Source organism: Hypanus sabinus, chromosome 4 (assembly GCF_030144855.1).
Source record: "Hypanus sabinus isolate sHypSab1 chromosome 4, sHypSab1.hap1, whole genome shotgun sequence".
Lineage (NCBI taxonomy): Eukaryota > Metazoa > Chordata > Chondrichthyes > Myliobatiformes > Dasyatidae > Hypanus > Hypanus sabinus.
The window spans coordinates 80269467-80289774 of record NC_082709.1 but is presented as its reverse complement, the minus strand read 5'-3'; the positions used below and the strand labels follow the sequence as shown (position 1 = coordinate 80289774).

The window sequence follows — 20308 nt, the reverse complement described above, 5'->3', positions numbered from 1 at the left end:
GAGCCATTAATTGCGATGTATTTTCCTCTTTTAAACAAATACACTCAATATCACAGTCCCAAAGACAAGTTGTCAGATCAAGTAGAGTGAAATACTATTTCTTGTTCTTAAAATCAACTCAGTATTTTGGATCATATTTTTGTTAACACAAAATACAAGCAAGGTAAATTCTGTAGAGGTACTGGAATGGACTTGTTCAAACAGCTTAGCAGCTCCTCATGTTCCAATTCCTTCTATAAAATGTGTTAAAACTAAGATCTGAAAAGATTTCTTCCTGACCCTCGTGTTCAAATTGACTCCATGAAATGTCATTTATCTGTGAAGAGAAACACTTCCAATTGTTTTATTCCAAGTTTTCTGCAAAGCAATAACATTTTAGAAATTATGAAGCGTACTGGGTTGAAATGTAATTGGTTCTAAACATCAATTAATTTTCTCATAAAAGATATAGAAGCAGGAAAGGCCATTCTATCTCTTATTCTGAGACAGTGATCCCACAGTTCTAGATTCCTTAAAAACCTTCTCATTTCTACCCCGTTGAGCTACTTAAGAAACAGAGGTCCAGCCTCCTCAGTATCTCATGACAGCTCACTCATTCCAGAAAGCAATCTGTTGAGTCCACACTGCATTTCATCTGAAGCAAGGATATCTTTTTTTAAGACAAGGAAACGTAAGAAATCTCTAATTTAAAGGTATCTGTAAAAATGTGTTTTTGGGAGTGCAAATTTAGTTGACAATTGGTCAAATGAAGCAAGAGATCCTGAGATCCATTTTTACAGATACCTTCAAATTAGAGATTTGTTATGTTTCCAATTAACTACTTTTCCTATAGGTCCTGATTCTAGACAAAACTTTTTAGATAAAATAAAAAAAGCTTGGGAGGATTACCTAAATTGTCAGATTTCTGATGAAAGATGGAATAAAATTCTTAAACGGGTTAATAAATCATCTTTCTGTGCTCATCACTCTGTTCTACAATTTGAAGTGGTTCATAAAGCTTACATTTCTAAACAGAAGCTGTCCAGTTTTTATCCAAACGTTTCTCCACTTTGTAATAAATGCAACTCTGCTGATGCCTCTTTAATTCATATATTTTGGTTTTGCCCTAAAATTGATAAGTTTTGGCGGGAAGTATTCCATACCTTTTCACAACTTTTTAGGGTCCAATTTGACCCAAATCCCCTTACTGCCTTGTTTGGTATTATTGCAAATGAAGATATAACTTTAAATACTCCTAACCTACAGGTTTTAGTTTTTACCTCTCTTTTAGCAAGGACAGCAATCTTGCTTAAATGGAAGGAGTCTACCCCTCCTACACATCTTCAATGGCTACGTGATATTATGTCTTATTTAAATTTAGAAAAGATGTGCTGCTCAGTCTTAAATTTGAAACAATCTTTTTATGATATCTGGGAACCTTTCCTAAATTATTTTTCTAATTTATAAAGTTTAACAGTGCAAAGACTTCTATGCATATTTTTATCTTCTCAAGCGAATGTATATTTTTTCTAATTATCCATTATCATCCATCAGCTTTTTTCTTTGGTAGTTGGTAGGGGGTTGACTTTTTTTTATAAAAAAAATTTCTTCTATGATGTATGACCTATCTTTAATTTTTTGATTACGGAGTGGTATACCTTTATGTGTTATGCTATAACATTTTGATCAATTTTATTACAATATATGAATGTACACAATTTATGTTGAGATGTATCTATGTGTTGCACTCTGTAAATCTTGTTTTTTCTTCTGAATAAAAATATTGTAAAAAGAAAAGGAGACTGAAACTGCACACAAAACTCCAGGTGTGGTTTCATCAGGGAACTTAAGGTTGTCACAACTGGGGGTGATGGGGGGGGGCAGGTGTGTGGTAATGAGGATAAGCTCCCATTACCTATTAAATGCTCCCAATGGCATGCATCTCAAATAGCCTCTGACAACCAAGTCCAGCTCTTGGCCTTCACGTGGCTCAGTTGCTAAGCCCAAAGTAACTGCTTTTACTGAAAGATGGGGCAAAGGCAGGTTACTGGTGTCTTAAATAAGTTGCTTCAGACAGATGGGGTTAATTAGCCATGGTTGGCAGCTCATCTAGTTGAAGGAATACTCTGATCTCAAGTCTCCACTGCCTTGGGACTATACTCACAGGGAAGGCTTTGGTAGTAACCTGGAGGAAAAATCCTGAGCTCAAGTCCCTAAGGTAGTCCTACATCTAGTTCAGTGTTGACTGGCAACTCAAGCGATACTGCTGGATCAAACTGCATCAGTCTCTGCCACTCCTTTGGATTCATCAGATGTGTGGAGAGGGGGAGCTTGCTATATGAGCAACAGCTTGCTCTTCATATCATATTGCCTAGGCTTGCATATCTAGTCAGCTAGGATGCAACAACCATGGTCAACTCTGACCAGTGGAGGTCTCATATTAGAGGGTTAATAACCATAAAGCATTTTAAGATGAAGCATTTTATAATTAAATTATACACACTTATAGAAAAAACAATTTTCACATTCTGACTAAAGATGGAACATACTGACATCATCCGTGACAGTACCCGTAGTTGTGTTTGAAGCTCCTCCTCTGTGTGGTGGGCCATTCCATCCTGTTCTGAGCTCCACTGCATAGAGACCTTCCCATTTTCTACCAGGAGAAAATCTAATGAATACTCACCACCTGGTTCCTCATAAATAATAAATCACACTGTAGGGATTAAAAGTTTAAATGTCATTATTTATTCAGAAGCCCCATTAGCAGAAGGACTGTATCATTTTACCATCATTTAAAAACAGGGATTTGACAGAGTTTAAAGAGTGAGTGCAGGAAATGGAAGCTTATCACCTCTTGTCGTTCTCATCTACATAGCCCTTGTAAACAGCAGGCACCACAGGACTGAGGTGTGTGGGAGAACCCCATTGGGTTCACTTTCTGCATCATTTGATACAAGCCCTGTAATTAGTTGTGCTCTTTAAACAATCACATCACTATACTTTGTCTGTAGTTGGCATCTGAGACAACCCAATGTGATCTTACCGTTTAACTTTTTTTTAAAAAAAGCACCAAAATAAGACTGGAACGCCAGAAAAATTAACTGTTTTTTTTAATTTTAGAGTAGACATAGAATTTATCCTATACTCACAATTAATTCTTCAAGTCCTGGGTAAATGATCTGCTTTCCACCCATGTCACTACAGTTAATGTAAATGCTGCATTGCTTGCCAAGTCTGGGATAGTATATGGCTTTACCCAGGACAACAAGGACCACCTTCTGCATAAAAGCTTTCTGATAAAGCTTGCTGTATTGCACACTTTTGCATCCTTCCAATTGTTAGCGCATAATTTAGTGGATCTGAAATTTAAAATAAAAAGAGATCTTCATTGACTGCTCAGTAGATCAGAATTACATTTGAAAGTATATTCCTGTAAGCAGATCAGAAAGAATGAATAAACAGTTTCAATAAGCTTCAAAAGACTTCTGTAGCCAATAAATGAATATTCAAATTTGCCACTTATTTAAGAGCAACTATTCACATTAAATATTCCACAAAAAGCAATTAAAAGCAAACATTGATTTAAAAAAAATGTTTTCATTGTGATAAGGCTTAAGAACACCTATTCAAACTCAGCCAGATAATTATTCTTTGAGTTCCTCTAGCATTTTTGTGTGTTGCTGTGTATTTCCAGCATTTGCAGGAACCTTGATGATGTTTACATCATCAATTACCACTGTTGGGCTTGAACATGACCAACCAGCTAGAGAACCAAATGACTGTTTTAGCCTGCTATCCAACTGTAGTCTTGGCAGCTACACCTCAAATTTGGAAGAATCAAAGCAACATATCTGTCCAGTAAATATGGGCATCAAGTAAGTTGACAGAGGAGCTTCATATTATATTTGATACAGTCCAATTGATTTAACCTGAGAGCTTGGAGAGACTGTCTCTACCCATATAACTGATCAAAATCTACTAATTTCTAATCTACTCTGAAGGCAATAACCTTGATGAACAGATGATAGATTATTCCAAATCCTCACCCTTGTTCTGATTCTAATAAAATACAAGTTCCTTTTAGTATCGTGAATGAGGACTGATATTTTTGTGTTACCCATTGTTTGCTTTGCATCAAGCTGCACAAATTGGTTTATGGTTTGATAAACACAAGAGATTCTGCAAATGCTGTAAGTCCAGAGCAACATACCACAAAATGCTGGAGGAACTCAGAAGGCCAGGCAGCATCCATGGAAAGGAATAAACAGTCAACATTTCTGCCCTAAACATTCACTGTTTACTCTTCCTCATGGATGCTGCCTGACCTGCTGAGTTCTTCCACCATTTTGTGTGTGTTATGGTTTAAATATTATATTCAGGGTGGGAAAGCAAATGCAACAGCAAACTTAAATTTGCATTTAATGGCAAGCAAGTTGTTAGAAAAACAAACTGTTTGTAACAAAGGTGCTGGATTATCTCAGCTAGTATCACCTTTGAGCAGGTGCAAAACTTTGCCCTTGGGAACATTGTAAGGTGGGACTGCATTGCTGAAGTTGTTGCCCTTTTAGGTGCATGTTAAAGATTCATGGCAGAATGAAAAGCAGAAAGTTCTCCAGCTATTATCATCATTGTGCCATGTTGTATGACATGGGTGATCAATGTCTTGACCATGATCGTTCTAGGAAAAGTCTTCCACAGAAGTGGTTGCCATTGCCACCTTTTGGACAGTGTCTTTATAAGACAGGTGACCTCCAGCCATCATTAATATTACTCAAATATTATTTGCCTGGCGACAGTGGTCACATAACCAGGAACTTGTGATATGCACCAGCTGCACATATGAGCATCCACCACCTGCTCTCATGGCTTCACATGACTGTGATCTTGTGGGGGGGGGGGGGGCAGAATCTAAGCAGGTTCTACAACAAGGGTGACCTGCAGGCTAGTGGAGGAAAGGAGCGTCTTACACCTCCTTTGGTAGATACGCATCTCCACCCCACCACCCTCGAGCTGTACTGACCAATATTCTTTAACCAACATCAGAAACTAATTTAAAACATTTACTCATAACAGAAACTGATCTGCATTACTGTGATGTTATAACAAACCTCTGCAACTCAAAGCTAATCGTTTCTTACCTTTCACATCTTGAATTTCAAATTCCTCAGAAACCCCAACACCACTGGAACACATGCCATAATTTCTAAATTTAACTTCCATTACACAAAGGTATTTTATGCTCTTCCTCTGTGATTGCACTTCTTGGGAATTTTCTTCACATCCATCGGTATCAGAAAATCTCTGCAGCTGTAAATTAAGATGAGGACTGAAGATTACAACACTTCCCTCACTATCAAACACAGGAATCATTATCTATAAAGACTCAAGTGCAGTAAATGATCATCATATATTCTTGAAATTTCAAATATTGATCCAAGGCATTCCACATTTGGTAGTTTTCTTGTCAAAACTATTACTATTTATGACATCGTTATTGCTTGCGGAGAAGCTTGTTCCAAAAGTACTGAGGACACTAACTTGCATCAATATTCAAATATCTGCATTTCATATAAAAGTTAATGAGAAAGAGCCAAAGACCACCCCACAAAGAACAAAAGTGTGGAAATCTGTTTTACAAGAATGTGGCATTCAAATATTTATTTTTATTTCTGACAGCGACAGCAGAACAATTAGTTCCTCACTTTACATCATCAGTCAATTTGCGCAAGGCTGTCAGGAAAAGATGAATGTTCGAACAGTGTTTGACACAGTTTATAAGATGTTAGAATCCATTATCAAGGAAGAGGTTTCAGGGTCCTTGGAGGCACATGATAAAATAAGCTTATCAGCTTGATTTCCTTGAGGGAAATTCTTGTTTGATAAATTTGATTTACTCTTGTGTTACAGATCATTGTCTTGCTGCATCATCCAACTTCTAGTAAGCATCAGGTGACGGATTGCTACCCTGACATTCTCCTGTAAAATGTCTTGATACAATTTTGAATTCACCGCAAGGTGTGAAGGCCCTGAGGCAGTAAAGCAGCCCCAAACCATGATTGTCCTGACGAAGGGACTCGGCCCAAAACGTCAACAGTGCGTCTTCCTATAGATGCTGCCTGGCCTGCTGCGTTCCACCAGCATTTTGTGTGTGTTGGAACATCCAGGTGTACTTCCATGAAGACTATTCTTGTTCAGAGCTTTTCTTATAGTGGACACATGAACAGACTTCAACAAGTTCTAGAGATTTCTGCAGGTCTTTGGCTGATACCCTTGGGTTCTTTATTCACCTCCTTCAGCAGAGCACACTGTGCTCTTGGTATGATCTTTGCAGGATGTCCACTCCTAGGGTAAGTAGCAACAACGTGGAGTTCCCTCCATTTGTACACAATTTCTCTTACTGTGAACTGATGAACACTCAGATCTTTAGAAATACTTTTGTAGCCTTTTCCAGCTTCATGCATCTCTACAATTCTTCTAAGATCCTCTGAAAGTTGTTTTAATTGAGACATGGTGCACCTAAACAGATCTTTCTTGAGAAGAGCAGGCTTTGTCAGTAATCTGATTTGGTGTGTCTTTTATATGGGGGGGCACCTCTACAACCCACACCTCTAATCTCATCATTATATAAACAAAATTGTATTTTGTTTACTTAGATTTTCAGAAGTTTGTTTTTCAAAGTGCCAAACAAGCTTAGAACCTTTGGTATTACAGGAAAGATGCAAATATAGACTGAAGATTGGCTAACTGACAGAAGGTAAAGAGTGGGAATAAAGGAGGCTTTTCTAGTTGGCTGTTGGTGTTCCACAGCGGCTGGTCCACACCAATGACAGGCAACTCAAAAAATTTCTAGTGGGATTGGAGAACATTACATAGAAGGCATTCAAGGGTGTTGTTAGAAATTTTCTTGGCAACTACAGAGCAAACTACATGCATCTGATCGACAACATGCTTCAAGCATACAAAACCATGAAGTCCAACATGACATGAATGATTCATTTTTCTGCATTCCCATTTAGAATTCTTTCCTGCAACTCCTGGCAGTAACGAGCATAGTGAAAGGTTTCACCAGGGCATCGTGGTCATGGAGAAACAGTATCAGGGCAATTTGAATTCGTCAATACTGACTGATTATTATTGCGGACACTTACGCAAGATGCCTTAGATACTGATTACAAATGAAAACCATCAAATCTTTTTTCGCTTAGTTGAAATATTGTAAGCAATAGCTCAACTAAGCAAAATTAACTTTATGCAATTAAATGCATTATATTAAATAAAAGTTAATTTCTTGTTTCTCCAAATTCCTACGTGATGCAAGTAGTCTGAAATTATATTTGTGTTCAGCTTCAAGCGGTCTATCGTAACCATTAATCATTTCTAAGGAAGCAACGCTTTTAAAATTATTTGTTGTCCAGTGATATTGAAAGGGCCTAGATAGAGTGGACATGGAAAGGTTGTTTTAAACAGAGGGAGAGCCTAGGACCAGAAAGCCTCAGAAATAGAAGGATGCCCCTGGAGAACAGAGATGAGGAGGAATTTCCTTAGCCAGAGGGTAGTAAGTCTGCAAAATTCATTACCACAGGCAGCTTTGGATGTAAAAATCATTGAGTACATTTGAAGTGGAGGTTGATAGTTAGGGAGTCGAAAGTTAAACGAGAAGGCAGGAGTGTGAGCTGAAAGTAAAAATCAGTCATGACCAAATGATGGATAGGCTCAATAGGCTGAATGGCCTAATTCTGCTCCAATGTCTTACAGCCTTATTAGATGCCCAAGTATGCTCGACCAACGAATGATTCGCTACTGGGCTACTCGCTACTTGTCACAAGAGTTGAGGAAGACTAGGGCATGATAAAAGAAAGTTCAATTATAAAGGGACGGGATGACATCACAGGAGGAAGTAACAGAGGGTAAATCAGCATTACCAGTGACTCAAGGATCAGATGTTGGCAGAGGATAGAAAAGGAAAGTAATCCGATTCCACAGGAGCAAAAGGTTTATAATTAAACTAGGGAAAGTGGATTTGATATTGATGAAAATTTAGGAGTATTGTAGATGTGGGGAGGCTGAAATAAAAATGGAAAAATGGCAGATTACAGAACATATGTGAAAAAGAAAACTTAACACTATCACTGGGAAAAGGGCAACCGAGTTAGTTTTAAGTTGCACAGAAGAGGACAATCTGGAATTTCATATATAGACTGGAGTCAGGAAGCTGATGATAAAGCTCTCTAGCTGACAGATAAATGAGGGCAATTAGCAAGAAGAGGGAGAAAAGGCTATGAAATGTAAATCTGAAGGGAATACCCAGCAGATCAGACTTTCAGCAAAGAGAAGCTGTCAAGTTTGGAAGGCATCTAAGGTATCATTGATGCAAGTGAGAAGAGGCTGGATCAGGAAGAAACCATGGAGTCAAGGAAGAAAGGAATGTGTTCAGTGATACACTAACAGTCTGAAGTAACAGATCTGCCTAGATAGTACTGCTTGCAAGAGGTAGAAGCAGATGTGCTGGGGACACTGTAGAGGGGAGAACTCCCTAGGAAGAAGGTGATGACTGTTTAGGGCAGGGGCTCCCTAAATCTTTTGTGTCACGGACCCTTACTGTTCACCAATGGCTCCATTCTCCCCGAGCAAACCCTGGTCTAGGAGATAAATAGCCTATTCAGTGTTAAGGTCATAATCAGATGAAGGTAGGAGGAACTGTCTGTGAACTGACATTTGGCTTATGTGGAAGATCAGTTCGAACTAAACTAGCTTCACTCATTTGCAGGGTGATGAGATTTTGATGTCTGTGTGCTTGAGGGAGAATCTTTCAGGTACAAAACATGGTCTTGGGCAAGAGTTTCCAATCTGGGGTCCACAGACCCTCAGTTCATGGCTTAAAAGTTTGGGAACTCCTGGTCTAAGGAAAGGACACAAGCTACGGCGTTCTGAAAGTCTTGCAATTCCTTAAAAAAATGAAGATAAAAAGTAACAGCAAGAGAATATGTGTATTTATGCCACAAATATACCAGGAAATTGTTATTTCTAATATGTGTGTAACTGTGGCGGCTCATTTCCTAGCGTATGCGAACCGACTCACAATTAGATAGCCTACGGGGGTTTGCGAGCACAGAGCTTTGGAGCCTCTTCGCCATGGGGGGCCGGTTGACAGAGGCTTAAAAGTGAGGCTGAAGTTTTCGAATAAAGTTTTTTCCTTCGACTGCAGTTACCGACTCCGTGTCGTAATTTTAGCGCTGCTTGTAGCACACCGCTACAATTGGTGACCCCGACAGTCCAAACGATTTTTGGACCAGAAATGACCGACGCCGCCTCTGTTCATGCGGTTTCGTTGAAACTGCCGGGTTTCTGGACACAGCGCCCGGACCTATGGTTCCAGCAAGCCGAAGCCCAATTCCACGTTCGCCGGATCACCTCAGAAGACACCCGCTTCTACTACGTGGTGGGCTCCCTCGACCAGGACACAGCTGCCCAGGTCGCGGAGTTCGTACAGTCGCCCCCGGCAGACGGCAAGTACACGGAATTCAAAGCCCTGCTCCTCAGGACTTTCGGACTCTCACGGCACGAGCGGGCTGCCCGTTTACTGCACCTGGATGGCTTGGGCGACAGACCTCCATCGGCTTTAATGAACGAGATGTTGTCTCTGGCCGAGGGACACACAGGCCTCATGTTTGAGCAGGCATTCCTGGAGCAGCTGCCCGAGGACATACGCCTGCTGCTGTCCGACGCGGATTTCAGTGACCCCCGGAAGGTGGCAGCCCGGGCGGACTTGCTGTGGAACGCCAAAAAGGTGAGCGGGGCGTCCATCGCACAGATCTCCCAGCCACGCTCCCGGCAGCAAACCAGTCCAGGCCCGGCCGCAGAGCCCACTAACCCCCGGCCTAATGACCACTGGTGCTTCTACCACCAGCGGTGGGGCGCAGAAGCCCGCCGTTGCCGCCCGCCCTGCAAGTTCCCGGGAAACGCCAGGGCCAGCCGCCGCTGATGGCTACGGCGGCTGGCCATCGGGATAGCCTCCTGTATGTGTGGGATAGAAGGTCGGGACGCCGGTTTTTGGTCGATACTGGGGCTGAGATCAGCGTTTTACCTCCGACAAGTTACGACACCCGCAGCAGGGCACCGGGTCCCCCCCTGAGGGCCGTGAATGGCAGCACAGTAAGGACCTATGGCACCCGTCAGGTGCAGCTACTGTTCGGCCCCAGCCAGTTCACGTGGGACTTCACACTGGCCGCCGTAGCCCAACCGCTTCTGGGTGCGGATTTTTTGCGAGCTCACAGCCTGCTGGTTGACCTGCCCAGGAAGAGACTGGTACACGCCGAGACCTTTCAGACGTTCTCCCTGGGCGCGGCCCAGTTGCCAGCCCCTCACCTCGGCTCCATCACGCTGTCCGACAACGACTTCACCAGGGTCCTGGCGGAGTTCCCATCGGTTCTGGCACCGCAGTTCACAGCAGCCATGCCCAGGCACGGCGTACAGCACCACATCCCGACACAGGGACCACCCCTCCATGCCCGTGCTCGGCGGCTTCCCCCGGACAAGCTCCGACTGGCGAAGGAGGAGTTCCAGAGAATGGAGGAATTGGGGATCATCCGGCGGTCCGACAGCCCCTGGGCTTCCCCCCTGCACATGGTGCCCAAAGCGACGGGGGGCTGGAGACCGTGCGGCGACTACCGCAGGCTGAACGAGGCTACCACACCGGACCGCTACCCTGTGCCGCACATTCAGGACTTTGCGGCAAACCTGCACGGCGCCCGGATCTTCTCCAAGGTCGACCTTGTCCGAGGGTACCATCAAATCCCGATGCATCCTGACGACGTCCCCAAGACGGCTCTCATCACCCCGTTTGGCCTCTTCGAGTTCCTCCGCATGTCGTTCGGCCTGAAGAATGCCGCACAGACGTTCCAGCGGTTAATGGACGCGGTGGGACGGGACCTGGACTTCGCGTTCATCTATTTGGATGACATCCTCATAGCCAGCGGCAGTCGTCAGGAGCATCTGTCCCACCTCCGTCAACTCTGCGCCCGACTGAGTGAGTACGGTCTTACAATCAACCCTGCCAAATGCCAGTTCGGACTTGATACCATTGACTTCCTGGGCCACAGGATTACTAAAGACGGGGCAACCCCTCTGCCCGCTAAGGTAGATGCGGTCCGCCACTTCCCCCGACCCACCACGATCAAAGGCCTTCAGGAATTCGTAGGTATGGTCAATTTCTACCGCCGCTTCCTCCCTTCAGCTGCCCGGATCATGCGCCCCCTGTTCGCCCTGATGTCGGGTCCGAGCAAGGACATTACCTGGGACGAGGAGTCCGCCGCCGCTTTCGTTCAAACGAAGGAAGCTTTGGCTGACGCCGCAATGCTAGTACATCCCAGAATGGACACCCCTACCGCCCTCACAGTGGACGCATCAAACACGGCAGTCGGTGGGGTGCTGGAGCAGCTCATCGCAGGTCGCTGGCAACCCCTGGCGTTTTTCAGCAAACACCTGCGGCCACCCGAGCTCAAGTACAGTGCTTTTGACCGGGAACTGTTGGCGCTCTACCTGGCAATCCGGCATTTCAGGTACTTCCTAGAAGGTCGGCCCTTCACCGCGTTCACGGACCACAAACCGCTTACCTTTGCGTTTACGAAAGCATCCGACCCCTGGTCATCCCGCCAGCAACGCCACCTGTCCTACATCTCTGAATACACAACGGATGTCCGGCACGTCTCGGGTAAGGACAATGTCGTGGCGGATGCGCTCTCTCGCCCTACCGTTCATGCCCTTTCCCAAGGGGTAGACTTTGAGGCACTGGCAGAGGCACAGCAGGTAGATGAGGAGATTCCGAGTTACAGGACTACAGTCTCTGGTTTGCAGCTCCAGGACCTCCCCGTGGGCCCAGGTGAGAGGACCCTACTCTGTGACGTCGCCACCAGCCAGCCCCGTCCGGTCGTCCCCGCAGCCTGGCGGCGCCGTGTTTTCGACTCCATTCATAACTTGGCGCATCCCTCCATCCGGACAACTGTCCGGATGGTTTCCAGCAGGTTCGTTTGGCACGGACTCCGCAAACAGGTCAGTGAATGGGCCAGGACGTGCATGCACTGCCAGACGGCCAAGGTTCAGCGGCACACCAAAGCCCCACCGCAGCAGTTCCATCCCGCCCACCGGCGTTTCGACCACATTCATGTGGATATCGTGGGCCCCCTGCCAGTGTCGCGCGGAGCGCGTTACCTCCTGACTATCGTGGACCGGTTCACAAGATGGCCAGAGGCGGTCCCGCTCACCGACACCACCTCCGAATCTTGCGCCCGAGCCCTGATCGCCACCTGGATATCCCGCTTTGGTGTACCAGCCCACATTACCTCCGACAGAGGCGCCCAGTTCACCTCCAGCCTGTGGTCAGCTATGGCCAGCCTTTTGGGGACTCAGCTGCACCACACCACTGCCTACCACCCACAGTCGAACGGGCTAGTGGAGCGTTTCCACCGTCACCTGAAGTCGGCCCTCATGGCCCGCCTGCGAGGAGCCAACTGGGCGGACGAGCTTCCCTGGGTCCTTCTCGGCATCCGCACAGCGCCCAAGGACGACCTGCACGCCTCGTCGGCCGAGTTGGTATACGGCGCGCCCCTGGCCGTCCCCGGGGAGTTCCTACCAGCCCCGAGGGGGCAAGAGGAAGAACCCGCTGCAGTCCTGGGCAGACTTCGCGAGAAGCTCGGTAACCTGGCCCCCATACCCACTTCACAGCATGGGCGGCACCCGACTTGCATACCCAAAGACCTACGGAACTGTAAGTTTGTGTTTGTACGAAGGGGCGGGCATCGGCCACCGCTGCAGCGGCCATACGAGGGGCCGTTTACGGTGCTCCGGAACAACGGGTCCACGTTCGTGCTGGACGTTGGGGGGAAGGAGGAGGTTTTCACGGTGGACCGCCTCAAGCCGGCCCATGTGGACCTGGCGCAACCGGCCGAGTTTCCGGCGCCTCGGCGCAGAGGCCGACCTCCCAAGCAGGTTCTGGCCCAGGCTGTGGACATTGGGGGGTGTATCGCCGGTTCTGGGGGGGGGGTTATGTGGCGGCTCATTTCCTAGCGTATGCGAACCGACTCACAATTAGATAGCCTACGGGGGTTTGCGAGCACAGAGCTTTGGAGCCTCTTCGCCATGGGGGGCCGGTTGACAGAGGCTTAAAAGTGAGGCTGAAGTTTTCGAATAAAGTTTTTTCCTTCGACTGCAGTTACCGACTCCGTGTCGTAATTTTAGCGCTGCTTGTAGCACACCGCTACATAACCACATGCTCCCAAAATTCAAAAGTATCACTACCATCAAACTCCCCACCATCAATCTCTGGGAGTCACCACTGCCTGGAAACTAATCCAATTAAGCCAGGTGAATATTGTGCCTACAAGGACAGATCATAAGCTACACATCCTATGCCAAGTGATACAACAAGGACTTTCCAGCAACTACAAATTAAGAGTGTGATGGAACACTCTCCACCTAACTGAAGGACTGCAGTGCAATAACTAAAGCGGTCCTCTTAAACAAATATCCCATCCATGCCAGACGTAGTGGCTTTCAGGGCATGCTATTTCTATAATGCAGTTGTTACTCATCTGGGCTACTCAGACATTACCCATCAAACGAGTGACCTTTATCATGAAGAATGACAAGGCCAGTGGTAAGTTCCCTTCAGGTTGCACACCATCCCAGTTTGGAAAAGTATCACTAATCCTTCCATCAACAAACTATATATTGAAACTCCTACCCAACAGCACAGCCAGAATAGCTCTTCAAGAAAAGTTGCAATAAATTGTTCACTGCCCTCTGAACGGAAGTTAGAAATGGAGACTAAATGCTGGCCTTGTAGCAATGCTCTGAAAATAACCATATAACAATTACAGCACAGAAACAGGCCATCTCGGCCCTTCTAGTCCGTGCCAATCTTTTAAAAAAATTCTTTTTTCCTTACAAATTTGCTCCTCCAATTCTCACTCCCCATTAGGTGGTCTATAATACACCCCTATAAGTGTTTCTACACCTTTCCCATACCTCAATTTCATCCACATAGCCTCCCTAGATGAGCCCTCTAATCTATCCTGCCAAAGCACCGCTTGTAATATTTTCTCTGACAAGCAATGCAACACCTCCCCCTCTTGCCCCTCCGGTTCTATCACACCTGAAGCAATGAAATATTTAGTTGCCAATCACACCCCTCCTGCAACCATGTTTCACTAATAGCTACAACATCATATTTCCAGGTATCAATCCATGCTCTAAGCTCATCCACCTTTCTTACAATGCTCCTAGCATTAAAATAAATGCATTTAAGAAATTCATCACCTCTTACTCTCTGTTTATGTCTAACGGTGCAAACAACTTTACTATCTTCTTTTTCTTCCTTCTCCCCTACATCTTCGGTCTGTGCGCTTCCCTTCTCTATCACCTGCCTATCCTCCCTCACACACTGTCTGCAAGGTTTCTCTATTTGTGAACTAACCTCCCCTCTCCTAGTCTCTTCAATTTGATTCCCACCCCCCCCAACAATTCTAGTTTAAAGTCTCCCCAGTAGCCTTAGCAAATCTCCCCGCCAGGATATTGGTCCCCCCTAGGATTTAAGTGCAACCCGTCCTTTTTGTACAGGTCACACCTGTCCCAAAAGAGGTCCCACTGATCAAGAAACTTGAATCCCTGCCCCTTGCTCCAATCCCTCAGCCACACATTTATCCTCCACCTCATTCCGTTCCTACTCTCACTGTCGCGTGGCACAGGCAGTAATCCCAAGATTACTACCTTTGCGGTCCATCTTCTCAACTCCCTTCCTAACTCTCTATATTCTCCTTTCAGGACCTAAATGAATATTAAAAAAATCCCAAGCTGCTATCATCTGGAGAATTTTTTTCAACCGACATGTTAAGTTGCAAGTTAAGTTACAACATATAATTTTTACTTATAATATGCCACATTGCTCAGAATCCTCATTGCGCTTACCCCAATTATCTGACTGCACCATCCATTGAAACCATGGTAGTACTATGCCAACTCCTGGCACTTGAAGCTATTCAGAGATAGTTGGTGTTCTTGAAATGTTTTCATGCAATGCTGCTTTGTACATATTCGAACCTGTGCAAAAATTAAACTAGCTGCATTACTATTCCATTATATAGATCTGCAAGCAATATTTTATTGTGACAAGAAAGTGTATTTTGAGACTGTACAAAGAAAAGATTCATGAATTAAGAGCAACAACTTCTTCCAGGTTTCCAACACAAGACATTCTGTAGATGCTGGAGAGCTTGAGCAAAACAGCAGGTCTGACAGCATCTACAGAGGGGAATAAACAGTTGACATCTTGGGCCATACCCCTTCATCAGAACTGTAAAGGAATGGGGAAGAAGCCAGAATAAGAATGTGGGGGAGAGGAAGGAGTACAGGCTAACAGGTGATAGGTGAGACTCACACATACCTACAAGATAGCTTCTTGTACCTCAAAGTAGCACAATTACAAGAAAAGTTAAATCAGTAACATCTTAGAATTAGCTTCGTATTGATTAGGAATAACAATACAATTATATGCATTCACTTGAATTTTGAGGCTACATTCCTTATAAAATCCTAATCATTTGAAAATTATGACTCACCAAAGGTCGCGCTTGAAATAAACACTGTTCGTTTGTAACTTTCTGTGCTCTACTGGCATTCAATAATATTTGACAATGGCATAAAAACCTGGTTCAGCTACGGTAGCATTCCTGGATATTCACAGAAAGTAGATGAGTTCGTATTTAGAGAAAGTTTTGAAAACGCAATCCTATGAACAACTGTAGTTGCCTATAGAACCCCCCCTCCCCCAACCCTCCTCATCTCTCGGCTAACTCACATAAACTTCTGCCTCAGTCTCTTTAGGGAGAATGCTACAGACAAGCAAAGTCTTGTTGTTTCCAGTGGGAACTTTAAAATCCATGACTTCTGCCTGCATCAGATTTATGGTATTTTGAGCCATTACCAACCGAATACTCCACCAAACCTTCAAATGAAAGATGACCGCAGGATTGCCAGACTGAAATTTTAATTTAAAGCCAAACAATACTAGAAAAAAAGCCAAACAAATTTCAATATCTTTTTCATACTCACATCACATGAAAAGCTCCAGATCCAGGTCATCACTATCCTCTTCACAGGAATGAGTGGAACATACAACATAACCTTGTCCGATGTGGTTTTTTTTAGCATTTCTGGAGATGCAGTGAAGCCTTTGCAACATTTGCCTGAAGCAATAATTCTGCCCTAATTCTCACAATAGCATCAAGAAGATTCAGCTGCATTGTTTCTTGCCTTTGTTTTAACGGAGGATACAAGAGAAAACTTCCTCTCAACTACGGCATCGTCGACAGGGGTTATTAGGCCAGTAAGGGCACAGGTGGCAACCTCTTTAAATGCCTGATGGTGAAGTACACCAATCCAAAACTATTCAGTGTCTGTAGGGAGTCCATCTTTCTTAAATGGGGCTTCTTCTTTCCAATCGACATAAGGCATTTCTCTGTATTGTTCTTCAGTAATGTTGTTTCCTACAAGATGTATAAAGGGTAACTCAGAAAACATGGGCCATGAGTCTTGATTTAAAATTATCACAGGGCTCAATTTTGATAAACTTTCAAACGTATCTCTCGCCGACAGAAGTCTACATGTAACTTGACTGAGAGCTTCTTCTAGCATAGACATAATCTTTCTTTGACATTTTTTATTTCTAGATGGGCCTTAGCACTGTTGTTCTGCTGGAGGAACTTGTTCTGCTGTTAAGAATTTGATACCAAAATCAACTTCATGAATATTTTTTTTCTGTCTTTTGGCATCATACAGTCTGTTCTGAAGACTCATCTGGTGTAAGAATACTTGTTGGTACAATTCATGAGGATCAGCTTTGGTTTGCTGAGAAAGGCTGTTCAGTCTTCCAAATTTATGCACAACAGGCGTTGCAAACACAAATAACAAATAGTTTTTGTAGTCTGACCATATTTCCTTTAGGAGTCTTGCTTTGAACTTTGTATAAAACTTTGATTGGGCTAGTTCAGCAGAAGTGAAATAAGCTTTTAGCTCTTCCCAGTTCATCAAAATATTTCCACACACAAGCCACCGAGTAGATGAAGGGTTTTGAAAGGGGAGGGGTGCAGTTCTATAGCTGTGCTCATCACTCTAAACAATTCTTTGTATGCTTCTCGTCCTAATTCACTATGGAGAAACCAATTCAGTATTTCTGGCAGCAAAAATCCAATATTTGATGGTAGCTTGGATCCTGCATATTGAATGCAGTGCCAACGAATGACAGATACATTTGAGTTGCACACAGAAAGGATACACATCTTTTAGTCTAGACCACACAGAGTTGTTGCACCCAGTAGATTTATCTATAATGATGGCATATTTGTTGTTCTTAAAGTCATCAATGAGATCAGTTTTCAGTGCAGGTGAAATGATGTTTTTGATTAAGCATGCACATTTAGTTTTATGTCACTTTATGTGCTGCAGTGTACTCCCATGCCCATGTGCTATCATGATTTCACTCAGCTGGCCAACTGTACGTATCGCACAATGGCAGGTCATGCATACAGCAATTTGCAGTTCTACTGCCTTAACTTTATCACTATCTTGCTATCACTGTCTTTGTTACATTAAGTTGCATCTGGCCTTTTGATAGAGTTCCCCGCTTGTGTTTCTCTGATTTTTCATGATTTGAAAGGTTGCTAATTCTTGGTAAAATGTTGCAGTGGCACAATTTACAATAAGCTGCCTCCGATCCATCAGCAGCCTTTTGTACCCATACAAATTTTTCTTCCCATTTGCTATTGTACTTACGATTGCTATCGTAACAAACTTTCCATTTCTTTGACGACATGGCCATGGGTGCTGATAAGAAATGATTTATAAAACAGCGAAAGGCATCACAGTTTCACCACAAAATGCTATTACGTATAGAAAGTACATTTCACGGTCAATTTCTATGATTATAAATCCCATCCAAACACTTCAGAGGTCCGAGACAAACTGGACCCGGTCGCACTTGACCGACCGTGTTGTTCACTTGCTGGTTTGGTGCCTTCTTGCCCAGACTCAGTTGGCAGCCGAAATATTGCCAAATGCAACTAACCAAAAAACATTTTTCTTAAAGTAAAATGTTTTAGAAAAAGAATGGTGTGTAATTTTCATGCAGATAATTTTAGCATGTGAAAAAGCCAAATGAATTTTCTGAAGCCAACCAAATTGGAAAAAAGCGCCAATTTTCTGGAATTTGGCTGAGAAAAAGCCAATCTGGTAATCGTGCGCCAAAACTTCAAGTATAAGATGACCACTTCTCCTTCTTGTTTTTTGGCGGTTGGCACCCAGCTTAATGGTGCATTACCGCCACCTTCTGCTCCAGAGAGTGGATCAGACGATAAACACACACACACACACAAATCTGCACTTTACCCTTTCTTCTTTGGCCATCCTAGTACCCTATTCCTGCTTGTCCATCATATCCTATTAAAAAAAACCCCTGTATCTTTTAAGAAAGTTAAAAGCACCCTGACCTGTGCTCTCTCACCCTTGCCCAGTAACCCTTTTAATGTGAATTCCAGCAGCCCCAATTCCCTTAGATTAATTCTCATCATCTCTCTCTGTATCCCATACTTACTGCAACCCGGAATTACATGTTCTACTGACTCGTCTTCTGGACACAATCCTGTCTGCTGTTTCCCTAGCATTTTCAATGTTTTGTTTAGTGCACAGTGCCCCAGCCTTAACCTAGTCCACACAGGTTTCCTTTCTTCAGTATCCACTGCCTACCCAAGTACCTGTAACACTCTTTTGTATTTGATATAAATGCCTCCCTTTCCCCTCTCTGTCCCATCTTTCTTGCCACATTTGGATAATTCTTTCCCAGATTATAGTCTCTGCTTAGTCTCTGCTTTGCTGATACTAACGTGCACTTCCATATTTTCTTTCTTTAACGCCCTCTTTGTCAACTCATCCACCCTCTCATTCCCTTCACCCCAACATGAGCTGGAACCCACAGAAATATAACCTGACCTCCCTGATTTGCAACTCTTGTGACTGACAAGGACTTCATAAAGTATATCTTGCCGGCTGTTTGAGTGAAAAGACCTTATACTTGCTAGAACTGAGGGTGAATCTGAGCATATCAACACTTTGACTAGTCTAGCTTTCTCCAACCATCGCAACACAACCAACACTGCCAACATCTCCACTGTATACACCCCTAACTTATCAGATGTTCTTCTGCTGATTCTATTTCTTTTGCTGGTATAGCCACCCCAAACCCTGTCACTCCTGTTTCAGGTTCCTTAGCACCATCAGTGCAAATCTGAGTATAACCACTATACTTTTCCATCACATGACAGTTAATGCACTAACCAAATCATTTGTATATTTTCCTTCCTTTTTTACCTCTACTAAATGCCAGTCTATGTCAGGCCATACAATCTTTCATGGAGCTACAATCGGATAAACTAATGAAGGACTAATCCTTAGATCAAACACTCCACATTCTTAAGCAATATCATTCCCTACCCGACTAAAGTTATCCCTCTGAAACCTCCCATTCTCCCAGCACTCATGCAACACTGTTTTTGCAGGGTGAGAATCATTGTGCCCCTGCAAATTAGCCCAATAGTTTGCCATCAAGTGCTTCCTTCTTAATTTCAAAGGCATTACTCTCAATTCTACCTGTAGGGCTGATATTGGTGATGTTTTAAAATCCCCACTGCACATTCTCAAAGCCTGAGCCTGAATCACATCCAGTTTCCTAATAAGAAACCTAGCCTCTGATCCATATGCTACACTTCCATAATCCAACACAGATCTTACTAAAGCCACATTCATTCTCTTCAACGCTGAATAACCTGCTCCCCAATCCCTACCAGTCAAACATAGTTTTTTTACAGCCTGATAACCATGGAACCAGTTTTCTATTCATCCTATTTTTACTCCTGGGTATAGATCCTTCTGCTGCCATAATAATTGCTGAAGTCACCTGACTGTTTAATTCAACTAGATTTCCAGAAATGTCAATCCTTGTCAATGCTTCTTCACTCAACTTCTGGAACTTACCCTAATCTGCTTTTCCAAACACCCACTTTGGGATTCCACTACCTGATCTTACTTCAACACTTTCACCCACTGAACATGAAACTGGACAGTGATCGCTGTCTACTGTTGAAGCAGTCCGAACTACCTAGTTACCAACTCCAGCCAAGGTATTAGACACTAACGTAACATCTAATACTGACTCAGTTCCTGTTTTTATGTTTAGCCTTGTTCCTCTACCATCATTCATACACAACAAATCATTTCCTTCCAT

General features: G+C 43.8%; 1 pseudogene; it reads right to left on the bottom strand.

Annotated features, from left to right (window-relative positions):
- Nucleotides 1–205: 205 nt before the first annotated feature.
- LOC132392130 (RAD52 motif-containing protein 1-like) overlaps nt 206–20308 on the bottom strand; it is a 32248-nt pseudogene continuing 12145 nt past the window's right edge.